Genomic DNA, 14,511 nt, shown 5'->3' on the forward strand with positions numbered 1-14,511 from the left:
GGGGGGGAGGAGAGTGCAGAGAGAGGGGTGGGGGGGAGCACAGCGGTGCGGAGAGAGTGAAGAGAGAGAGACGAGGGGAGTTGCCCTCCCCGCGTGATTGATGCCCGGGCGCGCTCTCTGCGCGCGCTGCTCGGACAGGAAGCGAGGCCCACGTGGGGGGGGGGGTCCCAGCCCGCTGCTGTCTCTCTAGTGGGCGTGCTGTGTGTCTAGTAAGCTATGGCTAGGGGGTGGACTGTCTGTCTGTCTCTGGCTAGTAAGTTGTGTTTCTGTCTGTCTGGCTAGTAAGTTGTGTGTCTGTGTGAGCTGTCTGTCTGGCTAGTAAGTTGTTTGTCTGGCTAGTAAGTTGTGTGTCTGTGTGAGCTGTCTGTTTGTCTGGCTAGTAAGTTGTTTGTCTGGCTAGTAAGTTGTGTGTCTGTGTGAGCTGTCTGTTTGTCTGGCTAGTAAGTTGTTTGTCTGGCTAGTAAGTTGTGTGTCTGTGTGAGCTGTCTGTTTGTCTGGCTAGTAAGTTGTGTGTCTGGCTAGTAAGTTGTGTGTCTGTGTGAGCTGTCTGTCTGGCTAGTAAGTTGCCTGTTTGGCTAGTAAGTTGTGTATCTGTGTGCGCTGTCTGGTTAGTAAGCTGTCTGGCTAGTAAGCTGTCTGTCTGGCTAGTAAGTTGTGTGTCTGTGTGAGCTGTCTGTCTGGCTGTCTAGCTAGCTGTCTGGCTTGGCTGGTGTCTAAACCCACTCACTCGAGCCGTGTAGTATCCCTGTGAGCTGGCTCGCCCTCTCTGTATTCGGCACTCGAGACCTCGCACACACACACGGACTTTATCACTGGCTGCCTAGCCAAGAGATCGGCTACTCAATACATTATCTACCCACTAGATGAATCGAATGTCTAGCCACTAGAATATCTAGCCACTAGAATGCCTAGCCACTAGATGACTAGAATGCCTAGCCACTAGAACGTCTAGCCACTACACTGCCTAGCCACTGCACTGTCTAGCCACTGCACTGGCTCGCCAGGAGACCGGCTCGCCGGTCCGCTGACCTGTGACCTGTGGTCGAGCGGCTGGTCAGTAGATCAGCTAACCTCTGACGGTGTCGAGCACTCGTGTTGAGCTACTGACGTGTGGCGGTTGTGGTGGCGGTATTGGGCTTGTACGTGGTGCCAGGTGGTGGCTTTGTTGTGGCGTTGTTGTTGTTGTGGTGGTGGTGGTTTTTGGGGGTGATGGTTTCGGTGGATAATGGTGGTGGTTTTGGTAGTGGTGGTAGTGATGATGGTTTTGGTGGTGGTGGTTTATGGTGGTGGTGGTTGCGGTGTTTCGGGGTCCCTGCGGGCCCGGCTACAGGAAACAATCGAGTGCCGAGCCGGGCCCCGCGGAGCGACGCGGGGAGGGGGAGGGGAGGGGAGGGGAGGGGCCCTGCCCCATCCTCCCCCCCCCGCCCCCCCTTCCACCCCCGCCCCCCCACGGCGTCGCGTGCCGGGCCCCCCCCCCCCAGCAGCAGGGCCCCTCCCCACTCCCCGCGGGGCTCGGGGACCCGGAAGCGGCGTTTCCCGTCACCCCCCCTCCCCCTCCTCCACCCCCCCTCCCCCTCCACCCCCTCCACCTCCTCCACCCCCTCCACCTCCTCCTCCCCCCCTCCCCATCCACCCCCTCTCCACCCCCCCCCCTCTCCACCCCCACCCCCCCTCTCCACCCCCTCCACCCCACCTCCACCCCCCCTCTCCATCACCTCCCCACCCTCCACTCCACCCCCCCTCCACCCCCCCTCTCCACCACCCCCCCTCCACCCCGCCCTCCATCCCCCCTCCACCCCCCCTCTCCACCACCTCACCCCCCCCCTCCCCCCCCCTCTCCATCGCCTCCCCTCCACCTCCCCTCTCCACCAATAAACAACAACAACAGTAACAGCAGCAGCAGCAGTGGTAACAATGATGATTACGACGACGAGGATGATGATGAGGATGATCAGCAGGCTGCTTGCTGCTAGTGAGAGTGAGCGCGCGACTGCGTCTCCGTCTGGGCTGGCGACACGCCCCGGGCCCCGCGCCTCCTCCCCTGGGGGGGGGGGGCTCAGGAAGCGGTCCGGGGGGCTCAGGAAGCGGTCCGAGAACTTGAGAAAGGACGACTCTAAAGCCGGGCTCGGGATTGATCAATATTACACAGCGAGCTCATTGTGAGTCTGTGGGTCTCTGTGTGAGTCTGTGGGTCTCTGTGTGAGTCTGTGGGTCTCTGTGTGAGTCTGTGAGTCTCTGTGTGAGTCTGTGGGTCTCTGTGTGAGTCTGTGGGTACACACACGTACCCACACGTACACACGTACGTACACACACACGTACACACACACGCGTACACACACACACGTACACACACACGTACACACACACGTACACACGTACACACACACAGACGAACACACACACGTATACACACACGTACACACACACACGAACACACACGTACACACACACGCACACACACACGCACACACACACACGTACACACACACACGTACACACACACACGTACACACACACACGTACAATCACGTCGCGCGCGTGGTGGTGCCTACGGGACGAGATCCGCGGTGTCTGAGCGGGGGGGTCAAAGGCGGCAGCATCAGCAGCAGCGGCGGCAGCAGCAGCGACTGATGCTGCTGCTGCTGCAAGCCCCGGGGAACACCGCGGCACATGCTCGCTGCACATTTGCACCCGGACGCGAGTTTCCTCCTCCTCCTGCTGCTGCTGCTGCTGTTTCAGCGGTAGTTGCTGAGTAACAGACTCGAGGGGGCCGCAACGTGAAACGTCCAGTAACAAACAGCACCGACGTGGTTATGCAACGCAGTAGATGAGAGTGAACATGGTTATGCAAGGAGATGAGAGCCCATGGGGTCCCTGGCTCTATGAGCCACGGAGATTAACACTGAACCCTGTGGGAGTCTTAGTCTGGCTCTGTGAGCCACGGAGATTAACACTGAACCCCAGGGGAGCCAGAGTCTGGCTCTATGAGCCACGGAGATTCACGCTGACGCAGCGCCAGGGGTGACTTTGTCGGGAGGTGCTGGGGAGGGGAGATGAAGAGAGATGGGGAGGGAGGGAAGGTGAGGGAGGGGGAGAGAGGGGTGCCCCCCCCCCCCAATACCTGGGCTACCTGAAGCCGTTACCCGGGCGACGTCAAGGGGGCGGGGCGCTGGTGAGGAAGCGGGGGATCGTTTTAAAGCCCCGCCCCCCCGTCACCACCACCTCCACCCCCACCACCACCCCCCACCACCACCACCCCCCACCACCACCACCCCCCCCCACCGCCACCACCCCCCCCCCCACCGCCACCACCCCCCCACCACCACCCCCCCCACCACCACCCCCCCACCACCACCCCCACCCCCCCACCCCCACCCCCACCCCCCCCACCACCACCACTCCGGGCGCTGACTCAGCGTTGGCTCAGGCTATGAGTGCCGCCTGCTTCGGGGGTTGCCACCTCTCCGGGTTTTCTGCACTCGCAACCTTGCCTGGCCGCCTTTGTCTCCCCGGTGCCGATGCTCTCACACATCGCACCGGTTACTCGAGGGTTGCCACCTGGCAGGGGTTTGATCTTTGACACAGAGAGTCTGGAAATCTGCGCCTGGGTTCGCGTGGCAGCAGGAGTTGATTTGTACCGAGATGTGGTACACGTGTGTCGCTGTGCGGAATCTTACGATCACAGGAGACCGCACAGGGTTGAGCATAGACTCACACATTCACACACCCACCCACCCATTCACACACCCACCCACCCATTCACACACCCACCCACTAACACACCCACCCACCCATTCACACATTCACCCACTCACTCACCCACCCATCCACTCACCCACCCACTCATTCACCCACTCACTCACCCACTCACTAACTCACTCACTCACTAACTCACTCACTCACTAACTCACTCACCCACTCATTCACTCACTCACCCACTCACCCACTCACCCACCCACTCACCCACCGACTCACTCACACACTCACTCGCCCACTCACCCACCCATCCACCCACTCACCCACTTACCCACCCACTCACTCACACACCCACTCATCCGCCCACTCACCCACTCACCCACTCACTCACCCACTCACTCACCCACTCACTCACCCACCCACTCACTCACCCACCGGCCCACTCACTCACCGACTCACCCACAGCCAAGTCAGTAACCCACCCACCCATCCACTAATGGTTTACACCTGTCCAGGACTTGGCATCTGTTTTCTGGCAGCATGAATTTATTTGTAGTGAGTTCCGCTACTGGTGTTGCCGCGTTAAACTTCATCATCTCAGGAGGCTACGCGGTCTGGATTAGAGACCTGCCGCTGACTGGGAAAAGTGTCTCCGACTAAGGCTCCCCCAGGGTTCAGTGTTAATTCAAGAGACTCATAGAGCCAGACCAAGGCTCCCACAGGGTTCAGTGTTAATTCAAGAGATTCCTAGAGCCAGACCAAGGCTCCCACAGGGTTCAGTGTTAATTCAAGAGACTCATAGAGCCAGACCAAAGCTCCCACGGGGTTCAGTGTTAATTCTAGACGCTCATAGAGCCAGACCAAGGCTCCCCTAGGGTTCAGTGTTAATTCTAGAGGCTCATAGAGCCAGACCAAGGCTCCCCCAGGGTTCAGTGTTAATTCAAGAGGCTCATAGGGCCAGACCAAGGCTCCCCTAGGGTTCAGTGTTAATTCAAGAGTCTCATAGAGCCAGAACAAGGCTCCAACAGGGTTCAGTGTTAATTCAAGAGGCTCATAGAGCCAGGCTAAGGCTCCCACAGGGTTCAGTGTTAATTCAAGAGGCTCATAGAGCCAGACCAAGGCTCCCCCAGGGTTCAGTGTTAATTCTAGATGCTCATAGAGCCAGACCAAGGCTCCCCCAGGGTTCAGTGTTAATTCAAGAGGCTCATAGAGCCAGACCAAGGCTCCCCCAGGGTTCAATGTTAATTCAAGAGGCTCATAGAGCCAGACCAAGGCACCCACAGGGTTCAGTGTTAATTCAAGAGGCTCATAGAGCCAGACCAAGGCTCCCCCAGAGTTCAGTGTTAATTCAAGATGCTCATAGAGCCAGACCAAGGCTCCCACAGGGTTCAGTGTTAATTCAAGAGGCTCATAGAGCCAGACCAAGGCTCCCACAGGGTTCAGTGTTAATTCAAGAGGCTCATAGAGCCAGACCACGGCTCCCCCCTTAGCTATCGAGGGCGCAGGCGGTGCAACTGCGCCGTTTCACCGGCACAGCGCAGACTTTGGGGTCATCCAAGGTCGTGGGGGCTGCGGGGGAGGGGGGCGAGGGAGGGGGCCGGGGGAGGGGGTGCGAGCCCCCACCCTCCCCCCTCCCCCCGCGTGACACGTGGTCCAGGAATTCCACCGTGCCCCTCTAATTGTGATTGCCGGAATTCTTTCACGGTCATCGCCATGGGAATGTGGAATTTCCACCGGGGGGCACGGCTCGGCGGGGGGGGGGGGTCAGGGGGGGCGTAACGAACGTGGTGAAGTATGGTTACCAGTAGGGTAACGAGCGTGGTGAAGTATGGTTACCCCTGGTAACCAAGCGTGGTGTAGTATGGTTACCAGTAGGGTAACTAGCGTGGTGAAGTATGGTTACCAGTAGGGTAACGAGCGTGGTGAAGTATGGTTACCCCTGGTAACCAAGCGTGGTGTAGTATGGTTACCAGGAGGGTAACGAGCGTGGTGTAGTATGGTTACCAGTAGGGTAACGAGCGTGGTGAAGTATGGTTACCAGTAGGGTAACGAGCGTGGTGAAGTATGGTTACCAGTAGGGTAACGAGCGTGGTGAAGTATGGTTACCAGTAGGGTAACTAGCGTGGTGTAGTATGGTTACCAGTAGGGTAACTAGCGTGGTGAAGTATGGTTACCAGTAGGGTAACTAGCGTGGTGAAGTATGGTTACCAGTAGGGTAACGAGCGTGGTGAAGTATGGTTACCCCTGGTAACCAAGCGTGGTGTAGTATGGTTACCAGGAGGGTAACGAGCGTGGTGTAGTATGGTTACCAGTAGGGTAACGAGCGTGGTGAAGTATAGTTACCAGTAGGGTAACGAGCGTGGTGAAGTATGGTTACCAGTAGGGTAACTAGCGTGGTGTAGTATGGTTACCAGTAGGGTAACGAGCGTGGTGAAGTATGGTTACCAGGAGGGTAACGAGCGTGGTGAATCTTCTTGGTTCTTTCGGTAAAGTCACGTAGAAGGGAAGTAATAAAATAATAAAAATAAAACATAATATTTTTATTATTTTATTACTTCCTTCTATGTGACTTTACCGAAAGAACCAAGAAGATGAATCCCTGCAGTCACGAAAGCTTTAAATCGGAGCGTGGTGAAGTTATTTGATTTTTGTCATTTGCTATACGGCCAGATAATACGACAAATCGCTAACGTTAAACGCCCGGTCGTTTGTAAAAGTCGAAGGCGGTATAGTACTATAGTAATAGAGCAAGTGCAGAATCGCTGAACCGGAGTTGATAGCTTGAAATAATTTAGCGAGGGGCCCTTGAAAGTGCGGGGCCCGTAGTAGCTACACGTGTAGCTACTACATTGTGTAGCTACTACATTGTGTAGCTACTACATTGTGTAGCTACTACATTGTGTAGCTACTACATTGTGTAGCTACTACATTGTGTAGCTACTACATTGTGTAGCTACTACATTGTGTAGCTACTACACGTGTAGCTACTACATTGTGTAGCTACTACATTGTGTAGCTACTACATTGTGTAGCTACTACACGTGTAGCTACTACATTGTGTAGCTACTACACGTGTAGTAGCTACTACATTGTGTAGCTACTACACGTGTAGCTACTACATTGTGTAGCTACTACATTGTGTAGCTACAACATTGTGTAGCTACTACACGTGTAGCTACTACATTGTGTAGCTACTACACTTGTAGCTACTACACGTGTAGTTACTACACCTGTAGCTACTACATTGTGTAGCTACTACATTGTGTAGCTACTACACGTGTAGTTACTACACCTGTAGCTACTACATTGTGTAGCTACTACATTGTGTAGCTACTACACTTGTAGCTACTACACGTGTAGTTACTACACCTGTAGCTACTACATTGTGTGGCTACTACATTGCGTGGCTGCTACACGTGCAGTAGCTGCTACACGTGTAGTAGCTGCTACACGTGTAGTAGCTACTACACCTACTCACTCCAAGTTCGATTCCTGCCCACGGCCAACACTGGTGACGATTATCTGAAGCGGTCCTGGGCCTCCCCTAGGTCGACTCAGCCGCAAATTAGTACCTGGTGCGGTGCGTAGTAAACATCGTCACTGGGGAGACAAAGGCGGTCGGGCGTGGTGTTGGTCACCTACCCCCTCGTGTATCGTTTCGGCCTTCATAGGTGCTAATCGCTAACAGCACTTGCCCCAACACTCTATTAAGGCTACACGGGGGATCTTTGTCTTTGTGTTCATAGGTGCTACTCGTTCACAGCACTTGCCCCAGCATTCTATTAAGGCTACACGGGGGATCTTTGTCTTTGTGTGCGTAGGTGCTACTCGCTAACAGCACTTGCCCCAGCACTCTATTAAGGCTACACGGGGGATCTTTGTCTTTGTGTGCGTAGGTGCTACTCGCTAACAGCACTTGCCCCAGCACTCTGTTAAGGCTACACGGGGGATCTTTGGCCTCTCTTGGGGCAGTCGCTCCGGCCTGCGTGTGGCCCTCGACGCGGCCGGGACGCGTCTCCGTGGCCACGCGGGGCCCGCCACCCGGGGTTGTCTTTGGGCCTCGCTGGGACCCGTGCCAGACTCTCTCTCTTTGTCTCTGTCTCAGTCTCACTCGAGAGAGACAGAGGAGAGAAGAAGATGGGGGGGGGGGGGAGCGTTCGTGAAAGGGAGCGACTTTGAGAACGCTCCCCTCTGCTGTCTGCCAGGGCTGCGTTTGACCCCGACCACTCGCGCGGCCCTCCGTGAGAGAGAGCGAGAGAGCGAGCGAGAGAAGGGGACGCTGTGTGTTGGTGACGATTCTTTATTTTTTCATTCCGCCGGGTTGACCCAGGGGATACATCGCGTCACGGAGTCTCAGGGCTGAACGAGCCTCTTGAATGAACACTGAGCCATTGGGGGGAGACTTTGCTGCTGCGGTGGTGGTGGTGGTGCCTTTGATCCCTTTGAATTCACACTGAACCCTCGGCTTCGTCTGGCTCTATGAACCTCTGGAATTCACACTGAACCCTAAGGGAGTCGTAGTCTGGCTCTGTGAGCCTCTGGGATTAACACTGAACCCTAAGGGAGTCTTAGTCTGACTCTACCAGCCTCTGGGATTGACACTGAATCCTAAGGGAGTCTTAGTCTGGCTCTGTGAGCCTCTGGGATTAACACTGAACCCTATGGGAGTCTTAGTCTGGCTCTGTGAGCCTCTGGGATTAACACTGAACCCTAAGGGAGTCTTAGTCTGACTCTCCCAGCCTCTGGGATTGACACTGAATCCTAAGGTAGTCTTAGTCTGGCTCTATGAGCCTCTGGGATTCACACTGAACCCAAAGGGAGTCTTAGTCTGGCTCTGTGAGCCTCTGCGATTCACACTGAACCCTAAGGGAGTCTTAGTCTGGCTCTATGAGCCTCTGGGATTCACACTGAACCCTAAGGGAGTCTTAGTCTGGCTCTATGAGCCTCTGGGATTCACACTGAACCCTGAGGGAGTCTTAGTCTGGCTCTATGAGCCTCTGCGATTCACACTGAACCCTGAGGGAGTCTTAGTCTGGCTCTGTGAGTCTCTGCGATTCACACTGAACCCTAAGGGAGTCTTAGTCTGGCTCTGAGTCTCTGCGATTAACACTGAACCCAAAGGAAGTCTTAGTCTGGCTCTATGAGTCTCTGGGAGTAACACTGAACCCTAAGGGAGTCTTAGTCTGGCTCTATGAGGCTCTGGGATTGACACTGAACCCTTGATGATGCTGTGGAATTTGTACTTCCCAGTAACGTTTGGTATTTATTTATTTATGTTGTTAGCGATTCGCTTAACACGCGTCTCCAGCGTACTCTGGCATCCTCTGTTGTATCGGGTCCTCCGGTGGTTAGGAGATGTTAACTCCCTCGCCAGGTCTACAGGAGGTCGTGGATTCGATCCCGACCGTGATGCCTGCTGCTGTATATTTGGAGTTTGCATGTCTCTCTCTCTCATCATCACGGTGGCTAGGAGATGTTAACTACCTCGCCTGGTGTGCAGGAGGTCGTGTGTTCGATCCCGACCCTGACGCCTGCTGCTGCTGCTGTGTATGTGGAGTTTGCGTGTCTCTCTCTCCGTGGTCGCGTGGATTTTTCTTCCGGGTCCTCCGGTTTCTTCCCTCCACATTGAGAATCGACGCTTCGCTTCAGAGCATTTTGCTGCATTGAGCCATCAGATTGTGATAGCCAGGCCGCTGCTGCTGATGATGCTGCTGATGATGCTGCTGATGCTGCTGCAGATGCTGCTGTTGCAGATGCTGCTGATGATGCTGCTGATGATGATGCTGATGCTGCTGATGATGCTGTTACTGATTATGCTGATGCTGCTGATGATGCTGTTACTGATGATGCTGATGCTGCTGCTGATGATGATGCTGCTGATGATGTTGTTCCTGATGCTGCTGCCACCAAAGCTGCTGCGGTGTTGGATTGCGATTTGGTCATTTGGGGGCGGCGTGCAATCTTTGTCGAATCTGGCGAATTGTTTTATATCAGCGACAGCCCACGGCGGAGTGGACGTGTCGGTTACGGGGTGATTGTGTGTGTGTCTGGTGTGTGTGGTGTGCTGTGTGTGTGCTGTGTGTGTGTGGTGTGTGTGGTGTGTGCTGTGTGTGTGTGGTGTGTCTGTTGTGTGTGTGGTGTGTGTGGTGTGTGTCTGTTGTGTGTGTGTGTGGTGTGTGTGGTGTGTCTGTTGTGTGGTGTGTGTGTGCTGTGTGTGTTGACTCTGCGTTCTGTGATTTGAGGAGTGACGGAGCGAGTGCACGAGGGTTGCCTTTGTGCGGATTCACGGAGGATGAACAAGGAGTGTGATTGTGTGTAACACGAGTGTGTGTGTGTGTGTGCGTTCAAGTGGACACGTGTGTGTGTGTGATTATCTGAACCGGTCCTGGGCCTCCGCTAGGTCGACTCAGCCTCATGAGTACCTGGTGCGGTGCGTAAACATCGCCACTGGGGAGACAAAGGCGGCCGGGCGTGGTGTTGGCAACACCACCTTGTAAGGGTGCACCGTTCCGGCCTCAATAGGTGCTCGCTAACGGCACGCTTACTTGTGCGCGTGTTACACGCGTGTACATCTAACACGCGTGTAACACGCGTGTTAGATGTACACGCGTGTTACACGCGTGTACATCTAACACGCGTGTAACACGCGTGTGCGTGTCATTGCGTAAGGCACGTCAACAAATAGAAGTTACATCAAGGCCCCCCACCCTCCCCTTCGCAACGAATGATCATGGACGCGCTCCAGTAGCCCGTTGTCTCGTACAAGTGAGTGCCGTTTGTTACTGGCCGCTCGGCGTTCCCCCGCTGCACTCGGCAAAGCCCGCTTTAAACAAAATAAAAAAAAGTGACGCCAAAAATTTGTGCTGAAAGGCGAAAATCCACAATGGCTTCTCTCTGGCAGTGCAGACTCGCACATTAAACAACCCCTCTATTCTGCTCTCTCTCGCTCGCTCGCTCTTATTCTCTCGCTCGCTCTCTCTCTCTCTGGACATTTATTGCCCCATTCCCACCGTTTCTCTCCGCCGACGCGGGGGTCACGAGGTCGCGCTGCCCCTGCCCACAGCCCCCGCTCGCACGGAGCCCTCCCCACGCGTCACCCTCCACGCGTCACCCTCCACGCGTCACCCTCCACGCGTCACCCTCCCCGCGTCACCCTCCACGCGTCACCCTCCACGCGTCACCCTCCACACATCACCCTCCCCGCGTCACCCTCCCCGCGTCACCCTCCCCGCGTCACCCTCCACGCGTCACCCTCCACGCGTCGCCCTCCCCACGTCACCCTCCACACGTCACCCTCCCCGCGTCACCCCCCACACGTCACCCCCCCCGCGTCACCCTCCCCGCGTCACCCTCCCCGCGTCACCCTCCCCGCGTCACCCTCCCCGCGTCACCCTCCCCGCGTCACCCTCCACGCGTCACCCTCCCCGCGTCACCCTCCCCGCGTCACCCTCCCCGCGTCACCCTCCACGCGTCACCCTCCACGCGTCGCCCTCCCCACGTCACCCTCCACACGTCACCCTCCCCGCGTCACCCCCCACACGTCACCCCCCCCGCGTCTCCCTCCCCGCGTCACCCTCCCCGCGTCACCCTCCCCGCGTCACCCTCCCCGCGTCACCCTCCCCGCGTCACCCTGCGCGAGGCGCCGTCGCGCCGCTCAAGTTATTTGACTTGAGTTTGTATTCCCTTCCGGTTCCGTTCCCGTACGTCGTCGCAGCGGGGACAGGGTCGATAAGGCGACGGCGAATGTTTGGCGAGAAACGTCGCCCAGTAGGATTGGTGGGGGGGGGGGGGTGTGGGGGGGGGCGGTCATTTGGTCAGTGCATACATTTCAGGTATTATGAACGTTGGCCCGACGTTCATAGTGCACACTCAGTGCCGTGTGGTTTTGGGGGGTAGCGACGTTCGCAGTGTCGCCCGAAGCCGCCTGTCGCCCGGCTGAGCACACACACACACTGACACACACACGCTGACACACACTAACACACACACACTGACACACTGATACACACACACACTGACACACACACGTGTACACACACACGCTGACACACACACACGCTGACACACACACACGCTGACACACACACACGCTGACACACACACAGACACACACACAGACACACACACACAGACACACACACACTGACACACACACACTGACACACACACACTGACACACACACTGACACACACACTGACACACACACAGACACACGCACGGGCGTGTCTGTTGCGTTGCGAATCGCGATGCCAGTGCGTGCAGGCGTAGTCGCCCGGTTAGTCAGCGATGCCGGACAGACGCCGAATTAGAAGCTGCCCCCCCCCCCAGTGCCCCCCCCCACGCACAAATCATCCCGGAATGACGGATAATTGGAGGGGCCTCGCTGCCTGAAAATCGCCGCGGGGATTTAGCGGCAGAGATTTAGCGCCATTTAAGAAATGACGGCGCGGATGTAAAGCGATCGCCTCCCCCCCGCCGGTGCCGGTAATGGGGCCGTGTCGGTGGCCGAGAGGTTTTTCTATTTTTTGGCCTCATTCCTTTTGTTGGGGACGAGGCCCCGGAGACGACACCGGAGAGAATCCACCACCACCGCCACCACCGTCACCACCGTCACCACCGCCACCACCGCCACCACCGTCACCACCGCCACCACCGTCACCACCGCCACCACCGTCACCACCGTCACCACTGCCACCACCGCCACCACCGTCACCACCGCCACCACCACCCCCGTGCCTGTGGCTCACAGCCTCGTGACTACGACTAAAACAAAAACATTTAAATATAATTTTAGCAGGTGTCAGAGGCCCCGCTGAGCCACATGGCTCCTCTTCGGAGGCGTGCCTGGCCATCACAAATGATAGCGGCTCAAGGAAGTGCGCTTAATCATCGCGATCATCACCATCATCATCATCGCCGCCGTGTGGAAATTCATAGGGGCATGTAAATAATCTGAACGCGTGACGTTCATCCTAAATGTGCAGCGGGGGACAAATCCACGCGACCACGGGGAGAGCGAGAGAGATTGTTAGTGAGTTCGTTAACCCTCTTCATCTCCGACGGGACACGAAGCCGGAGTGAGTTCCCTCAACTTCTGTCCTGGCAACTTGCTGAGCTTCAACCCCGAGAGAGGTTTCATCGCTGATACCAGCTCAAACTTCACCGTCTTGCGCCAGATAGTCTCAGGTCTTCCAGGAGAGAGAGAGACACGCAAACTCCAAATATACAGCAGCAGGCAACGTCAGGCTCGGGATCGAACCCACGACCTCCTGCGTACCAGGCGAGGTAGTTAACATCTCCTAGCCACCGTGATGATGATGAGAGAGAGACACGCAGACTCCAAATATACAGCAGCAGCAGCAGGCGTCAGGGTCGGGATCGAACCCACGACCTCCTGTGCACCGGGAGAGGTAGTAAACATCTCATAGCCACCGTGATGATGATGAGAGGGAGGGGTGGTGGGGGGAGGGGAGGGGTGGTGGGGGGGAGGGGTGGGGGGAGGAGTGGGGTGGGGGGAGGGGTGGGGGGGTGGGGGGGAGGGGTGGGGGGGTGGGGTGGGGGGAGGGGTGGTGGGGGCTGGTGGGGTGGGGTTTGCTGGAGGCATCCACAGTAGCGGCTGCAGTAGGGCAGGGTCCGCGATGATGCAACGTCTGGCGAACCCGCACCGCCCCCCGCCCCCCGCCCCCCCGCCCCCCGCCCCCCGCCCCCCGCCCTGCTGCCTCTGCAGGAGCAAGGAGGTACAGCAAGTAGGGGGGGTCACCTGCTGTCTCGCCTGCCCCGCGCACACGCGACTTGGCGTGGGGCACTTCTGAGTTGACAGCCGCGACTCGCGATGGTTACGATCACCCCACTGGTGGGGGAAGCCCTCCCCAAGCCCCCACCACCATCCCCAAGCCCCCACCACCATCCCCAAGCCCCCACCACCATCCCCAAGCCCCTACCACCATCCCCAAGCCCCCACCACCATCCCCAAGCCCCCACCACCATCCCCAAGCCCCCACCACCATCCCCAAGCCCCCACCACCATCCCCAAGCCCCCACCACCATCCCCAAGCCCCCACCACCATCCCCCACCACCCACCACCACCATCATCATCATGCGGTGACCACCGTATTTATTCGATGGCGGGCCAAAAGTGTCGTGTATAGTGCAGTGTTTAGTGTAGTGTACAGTCTAGTGTACAGTCGTGTGTAGTGTATAGTGTAGAGTGTAGTGTATAGTGTTGTGTGTAGTGTAGTTGCAGTGTATAGTGTAGTGTATAGTAGTGTAGTGTGTAGTGTATAGTAGTGTATAGTGTAGTGTAGTGTGTAGTCTAGTGTATAGTGTAGTGTATAGTCTAGTGTAGTAGTGTTTTCTGTAGTGTGCAGTGTGTAGTGTATAGTGTAGTGTGTAGTCTAGTCTAGTGTATTGTAGTAGTGTTTTCTGTAGTGTATAGTGTAGTGTATAGTGTAGTGTATAGTGTAGTGTGTAGTCTAGTCTAGTGTATTGTAGTAGTGTTTTCTGTAGTGTATAGTGTAGTGTGCAGTGTGTAGTGTATAGTAGTGTAGTGTATAGTGTAGTGTAGCCGCCACGGAAGGGGGTTGCCGATGAGCGTGCGGCTGGTTTCGAGTTGCGAGCCGCCTCCCTCCATGCCGAGTCTCAAGACTGCCTCCGAGGAGGGTCCTGTGCCGTGCGTCTCGCGAAGGTGCCGCTGCTGGGCGCTGATTTGCAGGTGTATTTTTTGAGCGCGTCTGCGTGCGCTTCAAAGGTGCTCGCTAACAGCACTTGCCCCTACTGTCTGTTCAGGCTATATGGGGGATCTTTGTTGTGGGGA

General features: G+C 56.6%; 1 protein-coding gene across 1 annotated transcript in view; it reads left to right on the forward strand.

Annotated features, from left to right (window-relative positions):
- Positions 1–14,511, forward strand: part of LOC144951864 (pleckstrin homology domain-containing family A member 7-like) — a 158,674-nt gene that overhangs the window by 15,092 nt on the left and 129,071 nt on the right.

The sequence above is a fragment of the Lampetra fluviatilis genome, chromosome 64, assembly GCF_964198595.1.
Source record: "Lampetra fluviatilis chromosome 64, kcLamFluv1.1, whole genome shotgun sequence".
In the NCBI taxonomy this organism is placed as follows: Eukaryota; Metazoa; Chordata; class Hyperoartia; order Petromyzontiformes; family Petromyzontidae; genus Lampetra; species Lampetra fluviatilis.